At 35.4% G+C, this 21,219-nt stretch overlaps 1 long non-coding RNA gene across 3 annotated transcripts in view; it reads right to left on the reverse strand.

The window, feature by feature from the left end:
* Nucleotides 1-21,219, reverse strand: part of LOC131404408 (uncharacterized) — a 230,658-nt gene that overhangs the window by 59,393 nt on the left and 150,046 nt on the right. For all 3 annotated transcript variants that reach the window (XR_009219791.1, XR_009219790.1, XR_009219789.1), the window contains exon 2: nt 20,426-20,554. This is a non-coding gene — a long non-coding RNA (uncharacterized LOC131404408). The remainder of the gene's footprint in view (nt 1-20,425; nt 20,555-21,219) is intronic.

Consider the following 21,219-nt stretch of genomic DNA (forward strand, 5'->3'; position numbering starts at 1 on the left):
TAGAAACACAACATACCAAAACTTATGGGATACAGCAAAAGCAGTTCTAAGAGTAAGGTTTATAATGATAAATGCCTACACATTAAGAAAAAAGAAAGAATTCAAATAAATAACCTAACTCTATACCTCAAGGAACTAGAAAAAGAAGAACAAATAAAGCCTAAAGTTAGTAGAAGGAAGGAAATGACAAAGATCAGAGCAGAAATAAATCAAATAGACACTAAAAAGACAACAGAAAAGATCAATGAAACTAAGAGCTGGATTTTTGAAAAGATAACTAAAACAGCCTAATCTTTAGCTAGACCTACCAAGAAAAAAAGAGAAAGGATTCAAATAAATAAAATTATAAATAAAAGAGGAGACTTTAGAACTAATACCACAGAAATAAAAAGGATCATAACAGACTACCATGAACAATTATATGCCAACAAATTGGACAACCTAGAAGAACTTAATACATTACTAGACTATAATCTATACAGCCTACCAAGACTTTATTTCTTCAATCATGAAGAAATAAAAAATCTGAACAAATCAGTTACTAGTAACGAGATTAAATCAGTAATCAAAAACCTCCCAAAAGAAAAGCCCAGGACCAGATGGCTTTACTGGTGAATTCTACCAATCTTTCTCCAACTCCTCCAAAAATTGGAAAGGAGGGAACACTTCCAAACTCATTCTATGAGAACAGAATTACTCTGATACCAAAGCCTAACAAAGATACCACAAGAAAAGAAAACTACAGGCCAAATTCCATAATGAATATAGATGCAAAAATCTCCAAGAAATAGTAGGAAACCAAACTCAACAACACATTAAAAGGACCTTACACCATGACCACATGGGATTATTACTGAGATGCAAGGATGGTTCAATACACAAAAATCAGTTATTATGATACACAATAACTGAATAAAGGATAAAAATCACATGATCATTTCAATAGAGGCAGAAAAAGCACTTGGCAAATTCATCACTGTTTCATGATAAAAGCTCTCAACAAACTAGGAATAGAAGAAAATTACCTCAACATAATAAAGGCCAAATATGAAAAGCCCACAGCCAACATCATACTCAATAGTGAAAAACTGAAAGCTTTTTCTCTAAGATAAGAAATAAAGGAAGGATACTCACTCTCACCACTTCTATTCAATATAGTAGTGGAGGTCCTAGCCAGAATGTTTAGGCAAGAAAAAGAAATAAAAGGCATGCAAATCAGAAAGGAAAAGTAATATTGTCCCTGTTTACAGATGACATGATCTTATATATAGAAAACCATAAAGACTCCATAAAAAAAACTGCTATAAATAATAAACAAATTTAGTAAAGTTTCAGGATACAAAATCAATAGACAAAAATCAGTTGCATTTCTATACATCAACAATGAACTACCCTAAAGGGAAATTAGAGAAACAATCCCATTTACAATAGGACCAAAAAGAATAAAATAGTGAAGAATAAATTTAATTAAGGATGTGAAAAACACACTGAAAACTACAAAACATTGATGAAAGTAATTAAAGATATAAACACATGGAAAAACATCTGATATTTATGGCTTAGAAGACATACATTGGTAAAATGTCCATACTACCCAAAGTGATCTACAGATTCAATATAATCTCTATCAAAATTCCAATGGAATTTTTTACGGGAATAGGAAAATCAATTCTAAAATTCATATGAAACCACAAGGGACTCTGAATAGGCAAATCAATCTTGAGCAAGAAAAACAAAGCTGTAGGCATCACACTTCCTGATTTCAAAATATATTACAAAGCTATAGTAATCAAAACAGTATGGTACTGGCATAAAAACAGACACATAGGTAATGAAACAGAATGGAAAGCCCAGAAGGTGTAAACCCATGCATGTATGCTCAATTACTTTTCCACAAAGGAGCCAAGAATATACAATGGGGAAAAGATAGTCTCTTCATTCAACAAATGATGCCGAGAAAACTTGATAGCAGTATGCAAAGGAATGAAACTAGACCCCTATCTGACACCATACACAAAAATCAGCTCAAAGTGGATTAAAAACTTAAACTTAAGACCTAAAACTATAAAACTCACAGAAGAAAACAGAGGCAGAAATCTTCAGGATATTGGTCTTGGTAATGAGTTCATGGCTATGATACTAAAAGCACATGCAACAAAGGCAAAAGTAGAAAAGTGGAACTACGTCAAACTAAAAAGCTTCTGCACAGCAAAGGAAACAAAAAGTAGACTGAAAAATCAATCTACAGAATGGGAGAAAATGTGTGCAAACCATGCATCTGATAAGCGGTTCATTTCCAAAACACGTAGGAAACTCTGATAATTCATTAACAGAAAAACTAATAACCAATTTAAGAATAGGCTAAAGATTTAAAAAGACATTTCTCCAAAGAAGATATACAAATGGGCAACAGGTACATGAAAAGATGCTCAATGTCACTAATCCTTGTGAAATGCAAATCAAAACTACAATGAGATTTCACTTCACACCTATCAGGATGGCTGTTATGAAAAGACAAGTGATGAAGTGATGAGGGGATGCAGAAAAATTGGAACTCTTGTACATTGTTGGTGGGAATGCAAAATTGTGTGGCCACTAAGGAAAACAGCATGGTGCTTCCTCAAAAAATCAAAAATAGGACTACCATATGATTCAGCAATCCCACTTCTGAGTATGTATCCAAAAGTATTGGAATAACAATCTTGAAGAAATAACAGCTGTTCATTGCATGTTCATTGTAGCACTACACACAATAGCCAACATGAGAAAACAACTAAATGTCCACAGATGGAAGAATGGATAAAGAAAATGTGGTACCCTACATGTAATGGAATATTATTTAGCCTTCAAAAAGAAGGAAATTATGCAATATGCAACAATATGGTTGAATCTTGAGGACATTATGCTAAGTGAAACAAGCCAGTCACAGAAGGACAAATACTGCATGATTCCATTTATATGAAGAATCTAAAACAGTCAAACTCATAGAATCAGAGAGGGGCAAGGTGGTTGCCTGGGACCAGGGGGAGGGGAAAATGGGGAGTTGTTCATCAGTGGGCATAAAGTTTCAGTTGTGCAACATGAATAAGTTGTAGAGATCTGCTATACAACATTGTGCCTATAGTTAACAATACTGTATTGTACACTTAAAAATTGTTAAGAGGGTAGATCTCACATTAAGTGTTCTTACCACAATAAAATAAAATGTTAAAAATAATAATAAAGTCAGGAATGGTACAAGGATGCCCATTATCAGTATTTCTATTCAGTACTGAGTTAGAGGCCTTAACTAGCACAGTAGAAAGAGATCAGAAATATAAAGATTAGAAATGAGGAAATAAAGCTGTTATTATTTGTAAATGATATAATCAATTGCATTTTAAAAACTCAGAATTATTGGATCTCTTGACCAGGTGGCTGGCTATACAAAGTCAGTTGCATGTCTATATAAGAGGAGCAAACAACTAGAAAACTTAGTTGAAAGGAAAAGACATTTTACAATAGCATCAAATACAAAGCACCAAAGAATAAATATACCAAAAGATATTCAGTATCTCCACAGGGAAACTGTGGAACTATATTGAAATGAACACAGTTTTATCTGACATAGGCTCTTTTCTAATCTCCAGAATATTCTGTTCCATGGTCAGTGAGGTTCTATAACTCAGGTTTTCAAAGGAAATAGAGTCCTTTCTGACCATATAAGGGCTACAATCCTTTGCATCAGGCCAAAATTGCCTTTCTGGCACTCCCTTAGCACCCTCAAAATGGCACTCTATTTCCCCTAGTTATCCACTGGTTTCACAGGTTATCCCTTTGGGAGAAGTCTGTGTTCTCAGAAACCCAGCCAAGCCAAATTAGACTAAACATTTCTCTCAACATTTTCTCTCCCTATGTTCAGTTTTTCCCTTACCTCTATTTAGTCCTCCCTTATCTCAATGTACATTTCCTACTCTTCAGCAAAGTTGATCCTAGCTTGTATATTTTTCCGTTATTTGTGATCAACACCAATTATCGGCTCTTTACAAAACATGAATTCCCAAAATGCACATTTGCATTGCATGTGTATAAATGTGTATATATGTGTATGCATATATCTCCTACAACATGATGGTTAAAAATCTGTTACATGCGTAACTATCAAGCCTATTCAGAATCTTTATACACAGACTTCCCATTATTCATATTAGTGTGGGAGGGGGAGGTAGAGGCAGATTTAAAAATAATGAAATTTACAAGTAATCAAATACAGTTTCTTAATAACTCTTAAAAAGCCATTTAAAGCATTATGTTGTTAATTGTTTTGTCTGACTTCTCTTTCTCTAATAGTGTATATACTGAGAAAGAGGAACATTAAAATATATACATCTTTGGGGATGTAGAACATGCAAACATTTTTTTAAAAGATGAAATTAGGAAAGTGCTTAATTTGATATATCAAAAAGTCTTCAGGCTTGATGTGACTCAAAGTGCCTGAAATATGTCTAAAAACCAATGAAATGACAATTGAATGAAGCAAAAACTGATGCAGTGAAAATTATTTTAAGCCAGGGAAAAAAGAATTCAGATCACACTTCTATTTGATTCAAGACTTCAAACTGCAAGCCAATTCGGTGACAAGTGAATTTGTCTTGGCATGCATAGCTATTCAAAAACCTCCTACCAATTTCCCCGGAAAAACCACAGACAAATATTTACCAAAGTCCACAGGATTCTGTTCTCAGAATAAAAAAATCTTGAAGTAATAAAACAGTTACTATGCATCCTGCTACAACATACTTTCTCCTTGAGTACAAGAATAAAACCTATGATTTAATTTCAAGGGTTCAGCTTTTCTTCTTTGAGTTGCCTAGGGAGAGTGGATAAATGTGCTGTTGAAGGAAAAGTCCTGGAAAGTCATTATACTTATGCACTCATAACCTCATTAACTTGTAATACATCCAATGCACCTTCACTCACTTGTCACCTCAGAGGTTCCTTGCTTGTCTTACATTCATTTTCAGCCAGCCTAATTGCCATCCAGTGCACCGCACTAAAAGCACTGTTGTTGCCTGACTGGTTTTCACCATGTATTGTCACTCAACACTGTAATTCACTCCGTGGCTTACCATCTGTCCTGACTTTATGCCACCCTTTCAGAGCGCCCACAAACCAGACACTGAGAGTCTCTTCCCACCCAAGAAGCACACTTTTAAGAATAACTGAGTGACTTAAGGTAATTTTTTTTCTCTTGGGGACTCAAGATGCTTTAATAACATATAAAACCAAAAGTGAGTTCATGAATAGCAGCTCTGCAGCTAAAGCCAGCTTTCAAAACTAAGCTCTGTTTCTTCTGCTACATAAAACTCTTCTCAACCTCATCCCAAGCTCCTTCTCCAGACTTGTCTCCAATCGCTTCTTACACACCAAACCTTCATGCAAACCCCACCAAACTCATGACAGTCACTTTATGACTCTGTGCCTTGGTCCATGTTGCTCTCTCTGCTGGGGAAGTCCTTCCGTCTCTTTTTTTCTTACTTGGCAAACTCCTGCCCATCTTGAGACCCAGCTCAAAATCACCCTCAATCTGCAGCTTTGCCAAAATCTCCATCCAACTTCTAGTCAAAAAAAAATCACATTCTCAGATGTTCTCCCACAGATCTTTATATATACTTCTATTACAGCACTGACTACACTGTATTATGATACTGGTTTTATGGATTAGTCTTTCTTGAATCTTCACACTCAACTAATTTCAATGGACATTTGTCATTTTGGGGCCGCTCAGCATCAAACACCTTTCCTATTTGGGATAGGGTTGTCAGAATTAGCAAAAACAAAAACAGGACACTCAGTTAAATTTTTGAACATACTTATACTAAAAATTAACTGCAATTTATCTAAAATTCAAATTTAACTGGTTATCCTGTATTTTATCTGGCATCCCCAATTTGGGGAAAACCTAAGACTGGGGGGTATCAGACTCTCACTTCCACTAGAAATCGCGTAGGGGAGCAGACGATCTCTCTGCAAAGCTCAAGTATGTGTGTAAGACTTATACTCAGCCATCAGAGATCCCTGCCAGTCTCTGACTCTGGAGTGAGGTACACAAGTAGAATCACGGTGCCAGAAGCCAAAGTCCAGAGTCCCAGTGCTCACAGCTTCCAAGGTATAGCTAGCAGCGTCCTTCCCAGACTATTTTGGCTGTGGCCATAACTGCTTAGCCTCCTATGATTCCTGTTTTTTTGAACCTAATTCATGTACTTCTCATCAACCCCAACTTCCAAACCCTGCTTTTTTTTTTTTCTTTATATCAATTTTCACCATTCAACATATTGCATGTTTGTTTGTTTAGTGTCCATCTTCACTAGTAGACATATAAGCTTCTTGAGAGTAAGACTTTGCTTTGTTCTCTGCTCTCCCCTAAGCCTAGAGTGAGGCTATGCCCTTGATAGGTGCATATTTGTTGGATAAATGGAAGGAATGAATGAATTCTTTCAAACAAATACCTTTTCCACTTAAATTTAACCCGAATTTATTTCTGCTTTGAAACCAAAATACTTGTTTTGTACATTCAGTTTTGAGGGGAAATAAATACACAGATAATTTAAAGCAGTATCATGTCTACCACATCAAAAATAAATTATACAAATCTTGGGTAAAACAACAAAATGACTCTGGCAAAGTCCATAAATTTTGGTACCATATATAGCAGACTCAGTAATTAAGAATCCAGACAGACAATCTTCCAGTTTGTACCACTAATACCTAGATGACACTGCTTCTATGGTGTAAGATTTGTTTCAAAAAGAGTTGATGAGGAAGCCAAGATCTTTTATAAAAAGAGAAAAACTTTCTAATAGATTAGAATGATCGTTTTCTCCCATCATTTCTTTCTTTTGTAATAATAATTTTATTTTATAAAATATAATATTAAATAAATCCTTATTCACATATATTGTAAAATGGTCAAAAAGAGAAGGTTTTTCTTTGACTCATATTTTCCATGTAACATTTTTGCAGAAATGAGCTGTTAGCAATTGCTTATCTAAAAAGAAATATCTTCATGAAATCAGATCTTGTTATAGTTGTTTATAATTTTAGAATAAAATTAAATATTTTTCCTCATCAAATCATAAAATTTATTATTCATCTATGAAAATGACTTTCAAAATTTGCTTTTAAATTCAGTTATGTCATTACACTCTCCCACAGAATAACTTGGATACATTTCTTTTCCTAATTCCATATTCCAACAGTAAAACTATCCCATGATCCCCTGAACTATGCCCACTCAAACACATACACACACACACACATACACACACACACAAACATCTCTCTATAAGAGAAAAGTGACATTCCAGAGGAGATTGATGTGTGAAAAGAAACCAAAGGGAAGAGGAATAAACAGTAAATCAATCCTATTTGAACTTTGTGCTTGTGGGCCCAGAATGTAAATGTTGGGTATCCTACATGTTGAAGGCTATGCTGGTCTTCACTCCCCTAATCACTCTTAAATGAAGGACCCCAAAGGGTCCAAGTGACAATCCAAATTCATTTAAACCTAACCATACCCAGATTCCATGGACAACTTCTGCTAGAATCCTGAGTCTAAATTTGCATTTATTACCCATACATCCTCTCTAGGACCCATGTTCACTGCTTTGCTATAAATACTCCACTGATTTGCAAACCTCATCAATACCTCTATGCATTAAAACCAATGTGAAATTTCCCCTCCATATTTTTCTTGACTTCTCAGCAGACTTCCACACAGTTGACTATTCTCATACACTCTCTTCCTTTGAAGTCTTAACATCACCCTCCACTGATTTTCCTCTTATCTTACTAGTTGTTCTTTCTTGGTCTTCTCTAACTGCTTCTCTTCTTCTACCTAACTTTTAAACATTGAGATTCTAACTTTTAAATATTGACTATTTTCTTCCAGGCTCTTTTCTCTTTGTACCTTCCACTTTTTCCTTAGGTAAATTTATATCAATTCCAGGGTTGTATGTAACACAATGATACCTACTTTGATACCTCTAGCTCAGACAGCTCCTCTGAACATCACACCTTTATACCCAACTGCATAATTGATATCCCAGGCAGATATATCACAGGTCCTTGATTTTACATAAGCAAAATCCAACTTATGATATTTCTTCAACAAATGGTCTTTGTTCTGGTTATACTATTCAGTCAATGGCAGTCACCAAAGGTCCATAGCACTGGTTAAGATTCAAACAGACATAGGCTCTCGTCTTACCTCAGACACCTAACTCAGTTCCATATTAACTAGCTCTTAACCTCTCTACGTTCAGAAAATACTTGTATATTATTAATTGGATGAATGAGTAGAGAATCAGCACCCAAGAGTGTTGTTCCCTCCATTCTTTCTGATTCCCAATTCCCACTGGCATTTCTCCAGTATATTTTTTCTCAGTCACATCTGTCTCATGAATTCCGTTTTATAGACTTACCTGAGCATCTGATCCCTCTCCACTTATTTCAGTTTTGGTATTAGAAACCATGATATTTTCCTTGCTAATGGTCTTTATGTTCCATGCCTCTAAACCCTTGAGTTCCTCATCTAACATTTTCCAGAATACTCCTCTACATCAGTGTTTCTCAAACATTTTATCTACAAAATATGTACTAGTTATTCAACACACATTGGTATCACTAGTTTAGGTAAGCTTTTTTTTTTTTTCTGAGGAAGCTCAGCCCTGAGCTAACATCTGATGCCAATCCTCCTCTTTTTGCTGAGGAAGATTGGCCCTGGGCTAACATCCATGCCCATCTTCCTCTACTTTATATGGGAGGCCGCCACAGCATGGCTTGAAAAGTGGTGCGTCAGTGCGCACCCAGGATCCGAACCTGCGAACCCTGGGCCGCCAAAGCGGAGCAGGCGCGCTTAACCTCTACAACAGCAGGCCAGCCCCCAGGTAAGCTTTAAGTGTTATGATTTTAAGTTCAAAAATAAAAATGTTGAAATTAGTACTTTCATTAATTTTCTATCAATGATAGGGAAGATATTGTTTCTAATCTTTAGATCTCTGTATAATGTCAGTGATAAATAGTAAAATTAGCTATAGGTTAGGTGCCTATCTGGGTTGGTTTTATTTTCTTAGTATTACAAGTCAACCAGAATGGCAGCAAATGTAGATAGTTCTGGCTAAAAAGTTAAACAGTGATCCAAAAATTATGAAGAAATTTCACATGAAACGCTATTTTAAAGCGCCTTCAGAACATAAATTGGCAACCACACCACATGAAAATGTTTTAATTTGGAATATTGCAGCAAATAGATTTATTTCCAGTTGCTACATGGTATTTGGCCCTGGAAAGTAATTTTGTGGTGGCATTTAGAGGTCGATGTAAAGTATAACTATGATATATCACCCATGTTTTTCCGACTCATGGTTTGAGCCATTTGTTCCATGATTTAGTCTTATTTTAAATCCCGGTATATTTTAATCAAAAAATAAAGTCATGATATTTCTGTTTTTAAGCAATAAAGTTAGCCTTTTCATGATTCAAACATATCACTAAGATTCAGCATTTGAATAAGCCATTGAAATTATTGGCATAATAAGTATCAAGAAGAAATGTTTCATATCATCTTCATTTCAAAAATTGGTGAGAGTACTTGTTTCCCATTGATAGCCAGAATACCCCAATGGAAAATCAGTCTTATAAATTCCGTCCATTTTTTCTCAAACTCTCAGAAAAGGAGTACAAACACTGACAATAATTTCATTGTATTCACAATTTTCACTATTTCATTTCATTGAATGAAGAGACATTGTTTCCCATAAAATATTTTCTGTGAATGAAGCTGTGTCTTCCTTGGTGTTCAAGGCAATCTCTTATCCACTCAGTAATGCTATTCCTTCCTGTACAGATGGCTTATATTCTGCCATAGCAGTCTCAGAATACCCTTTCTACTCTGCAACACAGCTCAAGTATAGTCATTAACGGTTTTTTAAAAATCTCTTCTGTGGCATTATATCTAACGATGACCAAAACATAGAGTCATTGAGCCCTTTGTCTCATACACTCACTGCATATTTACCAAGAATGTATTCATGTTCAGCACATCACTGGTTGTGTCCAACTGAAATTGCTTAGTATTTAGTAAGTGCATGAGAACTGCTTTTCTAAATCATAAATCCTTGATATAGGCAACATCCAAAAGGGTTGATTTAAAAATTGTAACTTACAAATAAGTTTTTATTTCTTTCTCAACATTAACTATACTAGTTTATAACCTTTTTGGCAATATCAGGACTTGTACTTTTTTTTGAGGAATGTAATATCAAAAAAATCCCACAGTAATTTTTGTGTCCTCTTTGATTTAATGATAAGACTCAACAATTTCCTATGTAGAGTAAAATTTTTTTTAGCTCTCAAAGATTTGGAGTTTCTCCAGCCTTCCAGTTTCATCAATTAACTTTTTTTTCCTTTCTTGTCACCAAAGCTTGTGATTGCTGTGCTCCAACAACTTGGAGATCCCAGTAATTCTCTAAATAAACATAATTTAATTCTCATTCTTGTTCTAGAAAAATCTGGATTAATTTGATTGTTTGATTCACCAGTACTTTGAAAATGGCATCATAATAAATATGGCTTTTTGTCTATGTTTGACAAAATTTTAGAAATAAATAGATTGCAGATCTTATAAAACTACATTTTCATATATTCATCTAAATGTTCATTGTATGTCTTATCTATGTTTTTCTTTTTGGCTGCTTGTGTGAACTTATTACACTCGATTAATTTTTTTCTGAGAACATATAGATTTATGTTTTATATTCATATAATTATTTTGAGATGATACATTTACTTTACAATTTTTATCACTGCTTTTATGCTTTTATAAAACATTTTAATCAATTTTCCATGAATTGGGGCTAAAAGTCAAAACAACTGTAAAAATAAAATGTGAACTTAGTTTAACCAATAAGCAAATGATGTGCAAATACTTTGGCCAAAACAAACTATTCCCTAATAATTGAATTTGAGCCAAGATGAACTGACCAATTTAGTACATGTAGCCCATATAAAACTGTAAAAAAGTTCTGGAATTTCTGAAAATCTAATAATTAACCTTCTATTTCAAAGCTGTGAAATATATGTAAATAAAGCTATATCATTACTTTTTTCTTTGTAAATAGCAAATCACTTGATAGGCCAATGAGTATCACCACGTATTCAAGAACCACAAGATGAAAAACTTTGTTCCACACATTAATATAGATGTTTACTGAAAAAGTATTCCATGGTCAAATATCTTTGGGAAATTCTGGGCTAAATGAAGTCTACCAGCTTTCTTTCCTGAGACTCTCCAAGAGCAAAGATTTAGCATGTGATATCGCCTGAGCTTATTTCAGCACAGAGCGTTTCTTTCCTTCTTATGGAAGTTTCCCTTGGAACATGGTTTAGAAACAAATTTCTTGTTTGTTCCTTCAATCCCAGTAGGACTTAATTGATTAGTGGGTTTAATGAGTCTAAGTAGGTCTCATTTATGGCCTCAGAAAATAGCTCAGCTCCTGGATAGGCCTGTCAATTTACTTTTCCTGGAGTCTTCAGTTGAAAGATATTTACCGTCATTAATTCTTAAGAGTTACGGTTGTATTTATCTACTTAACCAATGTCCATGCATTTTTTGCATCATTAGGATTTCATACAGTCTAGTATTTGTATCCTCTGGAAAAAGTACAGCTTAATTTTCTAGGATCTCAGATCTTTACTTAGCTCTCAAAATAGTGAATTTACTTTCATTCTCTTACTCTGCTTTGCCACATTCTTCCACTTACCATTTTCTTCATCTTGGCACTGATATTCCTTCATCTTCATAGAATGTTTTCCTTCCTTGCTCCCTTCTTGGATTATTTCTCTCACCTTGTCTAAACACATTCAACCCTTTAACAGCAAATCATAATACAAAAGAAACAGAAACTACTGCTTTAAAATCAAGGTGGATTTCTTTGTTATAGTTAATTCTAGTTCTGAAGAGATACTGTGACAGTAGAAGGATGAGATCATTCTGGGTTCAATGTCTGAAAATTACCAACAAGTGAATTTTATGAAAGTTTCTTCTCCTTGTTGAACCTCAATTTTCTTATCTGTGAAATATAATAATACCCAAATATAGCTTGGGGTATATAATATACTGAAAATAACAAGTATATAATAACTCTTGATTATCTTCATCCTGTTTTCTCGGGGCAATAAGTATTTGTGGAACTCAGACAAACTGCTTTTATCTCATTTACCTCATTTACCAAGCAAGAAGGTTAAACCAGAAGATGTTAAAGGCCCTTGAATTTCTAGCACTCTGTGATTGTTGGTGAGCTTAAAGAATGTTCCTTTCACCTTCTCTTACAGAAATCCAGCCACATGCCATCACACATAAGTGGGAGCTACAGAAAGGTAAACATAGCATGCACCTTGGAGGACACTGGAGCCATTTCCTGGGTGCCCCTACTTGGTGTCTCATGATGAATTATAGCCTTTTGAGGGCTTCTCTAAAAACTCCTCTTATAAACAGCCACAGAAATAGTTTACTTTGTATTTCTCCTAGGCCATATGTACTTCCCTGAGGCCCAGGGATTTCCAGAAGTTTTACTAAGAATTCACATATTCCGGGAACCAATTTCGGTCACCAGTTTCCGTGACTACTGGTCAAGGATGTTTTGGGCACCAGCCTTATTTATGAAGACTGGCTCTTCTGTTTCCAACTAGGGAAGTTTTACACCACTTTAACCGTCGTTTTTAGTGGAATGATAGTCTCTACTATTCTCTTTTCATTATAGTATTAAGAATGAAAGTTGTAACTGTAAATCATTGAAATAAAACTGACTTCACTAGGGTTGTTGACACTTATTTTCTTTTCTTTCAAACCTCTTCTAATAGAATGGATAAATATAAATCTAAGAGTGCATTTATTACTATACTTTTCTCTAAAACCATTGCCCAAAATGATAACTCGTTAGCATAAAGTAACTGCAATGTTCTCTAATATCCCATATGATAGCTATTGGCCGCTCAATACAGCCTTGAAAATTACATGGAAAATTAAACCAATCCAACTAGCTAAGATATAGTAATGTAACATTATATATCTGACAAACCACTCAAGCTAAAAATAATTAGCACTAAATCAATAAATTCAAGCTATTTACATAATTGTCCCAATCTTTTAGAAGGCTGCTTTGCCACTCCCTGTTCACTCTCTTTTCCACTACACATATCATAGTTAATAGGTTTTTAATTAACTTGCAAGCAGACAGTGTTTCTAAAAGGGGTTGGAAACTACTTATTATTAATGGTATCTAACATTTTTACACACGCTCCATGTTTATGTAGACTTTCACTTGCACAGTCTCATTAGGATCCTCTGATAACCATTTCTATTTTACAATCAAAGGAGGTAATGTTCACAGAAACTACACAACTTCCCTAAGACCGTCCAGCTAATAAAATGTAGAAGTGAGATAAAAAGCCCAGGTCACATGATTCCAATATCTACATTTAGACACTGTCTCTCAATTCATTACATCACAGCCATAAAAATTAACATTTAAAATATCTTCAATTTATTTCTAATCATTCAGGTCTCCCTACATTGTCCAAATATTTTTTAAAAGTTCTAAAAGAAATATGACCCAAAAAAAGACTTAAAGAAATATAATCCTATTTTTTAAGAAATGAGAAGCCATGTTTTACTTCTTCTGTATCATTTTTATTTCCATCAATGTTTGATTATCTAAGTATTGTCATTCTTTCAAACAGAGAAAGTAATTACGTGTATGATAGTGTTTGAAAAGACTCCCATCCCAGAATACCTTCTCCATCTTCTGCCAATTATTTCTTTATGGAACCTACAATCTTGTATAATGCAGCCACCCTAAGAAATGGGTCACACATCTAACTAGGATCAGGGAACATTTTAGAGAAGGAAAGTAATGGACATCAGCTAGCAAACCTGGTGAGATCAAGTCCAAACAGAAACAGAGGTTAGGTCTGTCTTATTTTGTTTTTGTGTGTTTGTGGATGGCAGGCAAGAGTATAGAGTATTAACTGGAGGTTGGAGAAAGGAAAAAAGATAGCTGTGAGGTATTAAAATGGAATGCTCAGTACAACAGTCTCTACTTCGTGATTTGCCTAGAGTCCATCTGCTCTAAATTGAGTTAATTTTACAGAGCATTAATGCTATTAGGTGACCGTGAGAAATCTTGAGGCTGCTTGCCCTCTAACCTCCACACTAGCAAAGGCACTAATTCAATATCCCTAGCTCTCTTTGACCCCTGTCTTTCTGTGAAAAGCAGGGGTCCTCACATGGCCAAAGGCATTGGGTATTAGGGAAAATCTTTGTAATAAGTCAATGTATCTTTGATAAAAGAAAGTGCCCAGGGCACTCAACTTTTCTACCTTGTGCTTTAAAAAAGAGAAGAGCCCGGATCTTGGCATATGCTCTTCAAATGTCCTAACACACATCACAATTTCAGCTATGTTCAGAGTTTGGAATATTGCACAAATTCAAGGTTTTTCTCCTTTTTTTAAAAAACAAGTCATGTGAAAAATGATGAAATTTGCTATTCAGGCTTCCATCTTTCTTCATGATTTGTTATCAGGCCCTGCTATGCTTCAAGCCATAAATAAAAATGCAACTTTCATCTGCATTTCAAACTGAGGTGGAAGTATAAAAATTAAACATTTTCATTTTTGTCTGAGTATCAGTCACTCTCTGTGTGCTCCAAAAACAGCAAGACATACTTCCCGCTGCCTCTCCTCCAGAATGATTTCGCGGAAAGGCCACCCGAAAAGAACAGCTTATTATTAGCACATCTACAACACATATAATTTACAGCTCTCCCTACCTATTCAGCACTGAAATGGAATTCCCATGCAACTTGACAAAACAGGACAAAAGAATTTTCTAACTGTGTCAGCTACAATCAAACAAGTAAAATAAAATACATCCACCTACCCCCAACATAAAGAAAACAACCTCTTAATTTCCACTAGAATCTGGAGGGTTCAATTATTGAAAAATAAGGATTCAGTAAGAACAAAATCATATAAATATCTATTTAATATGTCATAGCTCATCCAAGGGGAAAATTGGCCAAAGTAAAAATACTTTAAAAAAATTAATTAAAACTCAATCTATTTCCATGTAGGAAAGCACTTCTTGCCAGGTCTACACATTGCTACCACACTGTGTATAAGTATTTGTGTGTTGTGTGGTGAGCGCTTGTATAGGTGGATGGGGTTGTATGTTATATTTTCCTCTTTGGAATTTAATTTTACGAAAAGCAATCAGATCCTGCTGGGTAGCTAAATGAATCAATCTGTCTGAACTATTTTTTATAAGAACTATATCTACATTCCAGAATCTTGAAACTATAGTAAAAACACACAGCAAAAAAATTAAATTAATCCCCAGTGGACTGTAAAGGTTGCTGTTAATAATGCTCATCTGAACTTGAGGCTTTACGTGTTGCATGTCTGTCAAAGAAAGGAGACAGGCTTCGAGGAGGGGAAGCCAGGACAGGCTCAACACAGGGAGTGCACTTTCAGCTTCCACAGGTACAAATTGCAGATGGGAAATAGATCGTTAGCAAAATAAATTATTTCCTGCCCTGCTGTAATTTTTCACAATCTGTGTGGCAAAGATTTCACTGCTGACACTGTCAACATCTTCTTAGCATCTGTAGCCATTTACTGTGACCTACTGGGTAAAGCGGCCTTCTCCGAATAACCAAACACCACATTCTGCATGATGCAAAACGCCTTCTGCTTTCCCAAGTGTACAATGGAATTAGAAAAACGGAATTGGTCCAAATACTGCATTTGTTTAAGAAGGTGGTTATACAGCGAGCAAGTGTTTATGAAGTCTTTTCTTATTTTCAAACTTCTGGCTCAATTTACACAAAACAAATCCTAAACTGCTCCTCCAGGAAAACATTTCACAAATGATATTCCTCCCTGAATCTCCCCAAATACACATAAACACACTCACACACGTCCTTATCCTTCTCTCTGCCCCCTGCCTTTCCTCCATGAGTGAGGCATTCTAATCAATTTGTTGTTGTTTTTATTCAAAGTAGGGACAAGGAGAATAAGGCTATTTTCTGGGAAAAATATAGAGTCAATATCCAAACACTTGAGAGCAGTCTGAAACCACACAGAGGCACAGCTTATTAAAAAAAAAGTCTATGTGTTTTGAGTCTATAGTCCTGACTATTTATGAGTAGATCATTCTGAGTAATACTACACTTTGGAGCTTGAGAGAGAGCCACAAATATCACGGTTGGAAGATAGTGTCTCTAGACTCAAACTGGAAAATGGCCTTTATGAGTATAACTTTTGAAAGAGAATGCTGTGCAGACACAGCACAATCCCTATAGAACAAGGCAAAAAATAAAAAAATCAAATATAAAGAATCACACAACACAAGGGACTGAAGTGAAGGTCACTTAACTCTCAGGATCATGAGAAGCCCTTTGACCAAAAGGTCACCTAATATCACTAAATTGTAGAGTTGGAGAATCTTTTAAGGAACATCCAGTTGATCCCTTTTGTTTGTTAATGATGAGGAAATTCAGAGTCAGAGTTAAGTTTCTTCAGGATTAAATGTGAAATGTGTGGTAGAACCACAATAAGAACCCCAGTCTCCAGTTGGGAGACCAGTATCCAGTTGTGAAGGTTCTGTCCTTTACTGTGCTGTCTGAAACTCAGAATCACAAGGCAGTTCAGCTTGTGAGCTTTAATTTGGGCTTCCTAAGGATGGTGCGAGTAAAAACTGGAAAATTCACTATGGATCTAGCACTGTGTTTTGTACAAAATAATCCCTCAAATAAGTATGCTGATAAGGATGATGATTCCAGGCAATAAGGCTCACACGCTGTCCTAAAGAAGGAAAGGATCCAAAAACATTTGGATGTACACATTTGAGTAGTGGTACATTTCTATACAAAGATGAAATAGATAGAACACTGGTCATGGTAATGGATCTTACTCTCAGCTGTTCACACCTACCTCCCTCATCCTTGCTTGATTAAAAAGACCTCCTAGAGCTTTGATATGTGAGGAAATGAGATGGAAACACTACTCACCCAGCTGTCCAGCACAAAGTAACCTTGCGAGAAGAAGGAATTGAGAACTAAAATCAAAGAATACTATGCTTGCCATTACCTCAACTGATTTGAGTCAAAGTGTGTTATCTTGAACTGTCTCATCCCTGGGGAGTGACTGGATAGACTTCACTCTCACTATTAACTTAACCAGTCACATATGAGAGCGTTAGAAAAACAGTGACATCCCCCTCTGTTACACTGCATCAAGCAGCCACATGTTGTCCCACTGTAGACAGACTGTCACTTCCACCGCAGAAGCTGTCATAGGATGAAAAAAGTTATCTGAGTGTCTGACAGCCAGACAGCCCATTTGGGGGGAAGAGCACTGGGTCAAAGCCCTTGCCTAGAGTTCAAATATTTTTCTGTTAGAATAACAATCCTGACTGAACTGTCAGTATTCTGAATATATTTTCCTTAGTTCAAGGTTTTTCAATAAGTGGTTAGTCATTTCTGGGGCTAAAAAAAAGAGACCCGGTATTCTAAGAAGTTTCTTCGTCCACCAACAACCTTTTCTTTTTCAACAAAGAGTTACAGATGATTCAAATATCTGGGTCAATGATATTCTTGAAGAGGATAAGTGTTTAAGGCAGGAGAAAAAGCCCTCCTGGTAACCAAGTCTCTAGATGTAATTAAGAACACTGAGGTTAGAATGTGCTTGTCTGGATCAAAGTTCAGATAAACAACACTTTGTTTTAGCCACAGAAAGATGGACACTTTATGAAATACAAAAAGACGTGAGTGAAATGAAATCCACCAAATGAAATTATACTTTTGTTTATATCAAGACTAATTTTACTTTATTTTTTCAACAGATTAGGTCAACAATTAGAGAAATTGAAAGACCAAGCTTAGAAAACTTATAAGAAAAGTATCCCATGTAAACAAAAATGAGATAGAGATAGTGAATCAAATTAAATAGGCTTCATCTTATTTCTTGCTCCTGATGAAGGCACTTTCACTCATATTTTGTGTTTAAGAAGGGAAGTATGCATTTATCATGCTTCTAATAATACTGCTGTTTACATAAATTAGCATGAGATGGGCCTGGTAACTTAGGGTTCATGGAAAAGAACCATTCCCATGATAGAGGTCAATACTGTCACGGCAGATACCACCACAAGCCCAGGCAACAACATTTTTCAAACAGGATTTTCTCAAATAACTTTTTTATTTATTTTTTTGCCGAGGAATATTTGTGCTGAGCTAACATCTGCTCCCAATCTTCCTCTTTTTTTTGCTTGAGGAAGATTAGCCCTGAGCTAATATCTGTGTCATTCTTCCTCTGTTTTGTATGTGGGTCACCACCATAGCATGGCTGACAAATGGTGTAGGTCTGTACCTGGGATCCGAACCCACAAACCCGGGCTACCGAAGTGAAGCATGTGGAACTTTACCACTAGGCCACGGGGCCAGCCCCTCAAATAATTTTTTTTTTACTCTAATATCTTAAATGGAATCTGAACACTTTTGTTTTGGCCTTTGTTGTGATAAGATTATAGCATTTTGATCTGTGTAACAATTTTTTAATATCTACAAAGTCCAAAACATTGTGCTAAGTATTGGGGGTGAGTTTGGGGAGTGGATTATAAATAAGTTGTTGTCCCTCAGCAGTATTTGATGGCTGTGGCAAAATCTATTTGTATAGGGCAAAGAAAGCCACAAGGCTGGACAAGAAGAAAGCAGGGGAACAAGGGGAAGGAAGTGCGCTGAATACAGAATTTGCCAGTAGCAATATGGTGGTTTTGAGCTGCTTTCACACCCTGTGCAGCACTGCTGTCAATCTTAAAGAAGCCCAATCCAATCTGAGAGCTGCAGAATTGACTGGGTGGGGCAGCCATGCTGCTGGGATAAAGCTTAATGGGCTCCCCTGCTGGCCTGCTAGCCTGTATCCAAGACAGATTTGGCATGGGGACAATTTTATTGTTCTTTCTTGTGGGCCCTAGATGGACAGACATAGATTAATCATAATCCTTGCATGGCTCTCTTTTATGTATTTATTTATTTATCTGATCATTTTCATAACGGCTTTAAATCCCATTTTGGGGCTGATTTGACTCAGAAATGACAAAATTCTTAACTATAAATGGAAGGCCCAAGAGGAAAACCAGAGTCCAATAAGGGGCAAGGCAATGGTAGTACTAACCACAACTAGGGTAGAGTTGCCAAATTTAGCAAATATAAATACAGGACACCCTGTTACACAATAAACAATGATTTTTTTTTTTTAGTATAAATATGTTGCATGCAACATTTGGTGCACACTTATATTAAAAAAATTATTCATTATTTATCTGAAATTCAAATGTAACTGAGTATCCTGTACTTATTTGGCAAGCTGAGATTAGGGCTTCAGAAAATCTAACACAGCAAAACATTATTTACCTCTCATCGTTTCTCACTGAATTTATATATAAAACACGAAAGAATTGCCTTCTATTATCTTCACCAACCTAATTATGTCAAACATAGCATAATCCAAGAGCATCTGAAGCACCAAAGAGAACTAGAAAATTAGACAAAGTTAAACATTTTCCATTCTTAAACATTGTTTCCTACATATCTAAAAATATGATCCTTACAACCGTTCAAAATCAACATTGACAAAAAAATTGCTTACCATTCTCTTAATCACAGCAGTAGAATTTTGCTTTGAGATTCAAAATCTGCTTAAATTTAAGTTGAGAGATTCTTAAAATTGTTTACTAAATTTGAAATAGACACATACACATACATAAAACAAGTAACTCTGATCTATATAGCAAAGATTATTCAATAGGTAATTTAATCTCATCATCCTAAAAGCCAGATCAAATCATTAGTTCTGAGCTTTGTACCCCCAAAGTCACCTTAGGGAAATAATGGAGACTAATAAATATAGATACTCTTGATAGTATGTCAGAAGAGCTAAGGCACCAAGAGCCAAACTGAACCTTTTGCCAAGAAGGGAAAAGGTTAAGAAAAAACAAAATTCTGTATGAGGTAAAAATGTTCTAAAAAAAATAGAAAAGAAAAAAAAGATCCCAAATCTTGTATCCACAAGATGCCAACACCAAGCAACTCTTATTATGGATAACATCTCTTCTCCAAGCAGGGTATCCCCACACCTTGCCTGATTTACTACCCCAAACAAGGCTAAGACAGGACAAATGGCACAGTCTAGATCTACAAATGTCAGGATGACAAATATTATTTCTCTATTTCAAAGGACAAATCATTGATGCAGAGAATAACAAAATTTCAAAAGCACTCTGGCATGGTACCCTGAAAGGAAAATAAAATAAAACAGTAAATCCTACCTTGAAGTAAGAGCCTGTATCACAGTACTGACCTGAGATACAAAGTGAAGCCAGTGGGACACTCAAACAGAAAATGGAGAATAGAATTTTCCTTCACAGTAGCTAAGTCTTAGACATGAAGTTCACATCCTATAGATGAAAGGTAAATTAGAGAGGTGGTTTTAGCCAAGAAGTGGAATTTTCTAGAATGAAGCCATTATTTTTCAAATATAAGACACTGCTTCCTAGTCATGTAATTTTAACCTCTGGCAAGCTATTTAAATTCCCTTTGCCTCAGTTTCTTAGTCTATAAGTAAAGATAATCATTTATTTCATAATAAAGTTGTTATGAAGATTAAATGAATTAATATTTGTAAGATGCTTAGAATAGAGTCTGGCACATAGAACACATTAAAAAGTGTTTGCCATTTCAAGAAGTCTTGGGTATAAGGAACAGCAAGAAGTCAGGAGTCCTGGTTATTAACAATAAAAATAAATAATCATCATTGAGCTAACCGTGTGGTATAGCATTCTACAGAGCATACACATATATTACCTCAGTTAATCCTTCTGACTTCCCATTTAATCCTTCTCACCACATTTTATTGATCCCATTTTATTAAGAAGTAAAGAGGTCTTCCCAAGATGATGTGACCAATGCATGTCACCTGTGAGTAACAGGCAGTAGCAGCTGGGTTTTTTTTTTTTTTAACTTCTATTAATTTTTGAATGCACTTTTAATATGATGGCCTATCAAGGTTTCACACTCTTGATTGACCCACTTTTTTCTCTTCTTTACTTCTCAAAAGCACCAC

This window comes from Diceros bicornis, chromosome 1 (assembly GCF_020826845.1).
Source record: "Diceros bicornis minor isolate mBicDic1 chromosome 1, mDicBic1.mat.cur, whole genome shotgun sequence".
Taxonomy (NCBI): domain Eukaryota; kingdom Metazoa; phylum Chordata; class Mammalia; order Perissodactyla; family Rhinocerotidae; genus Diceros; species Diceros bicornis.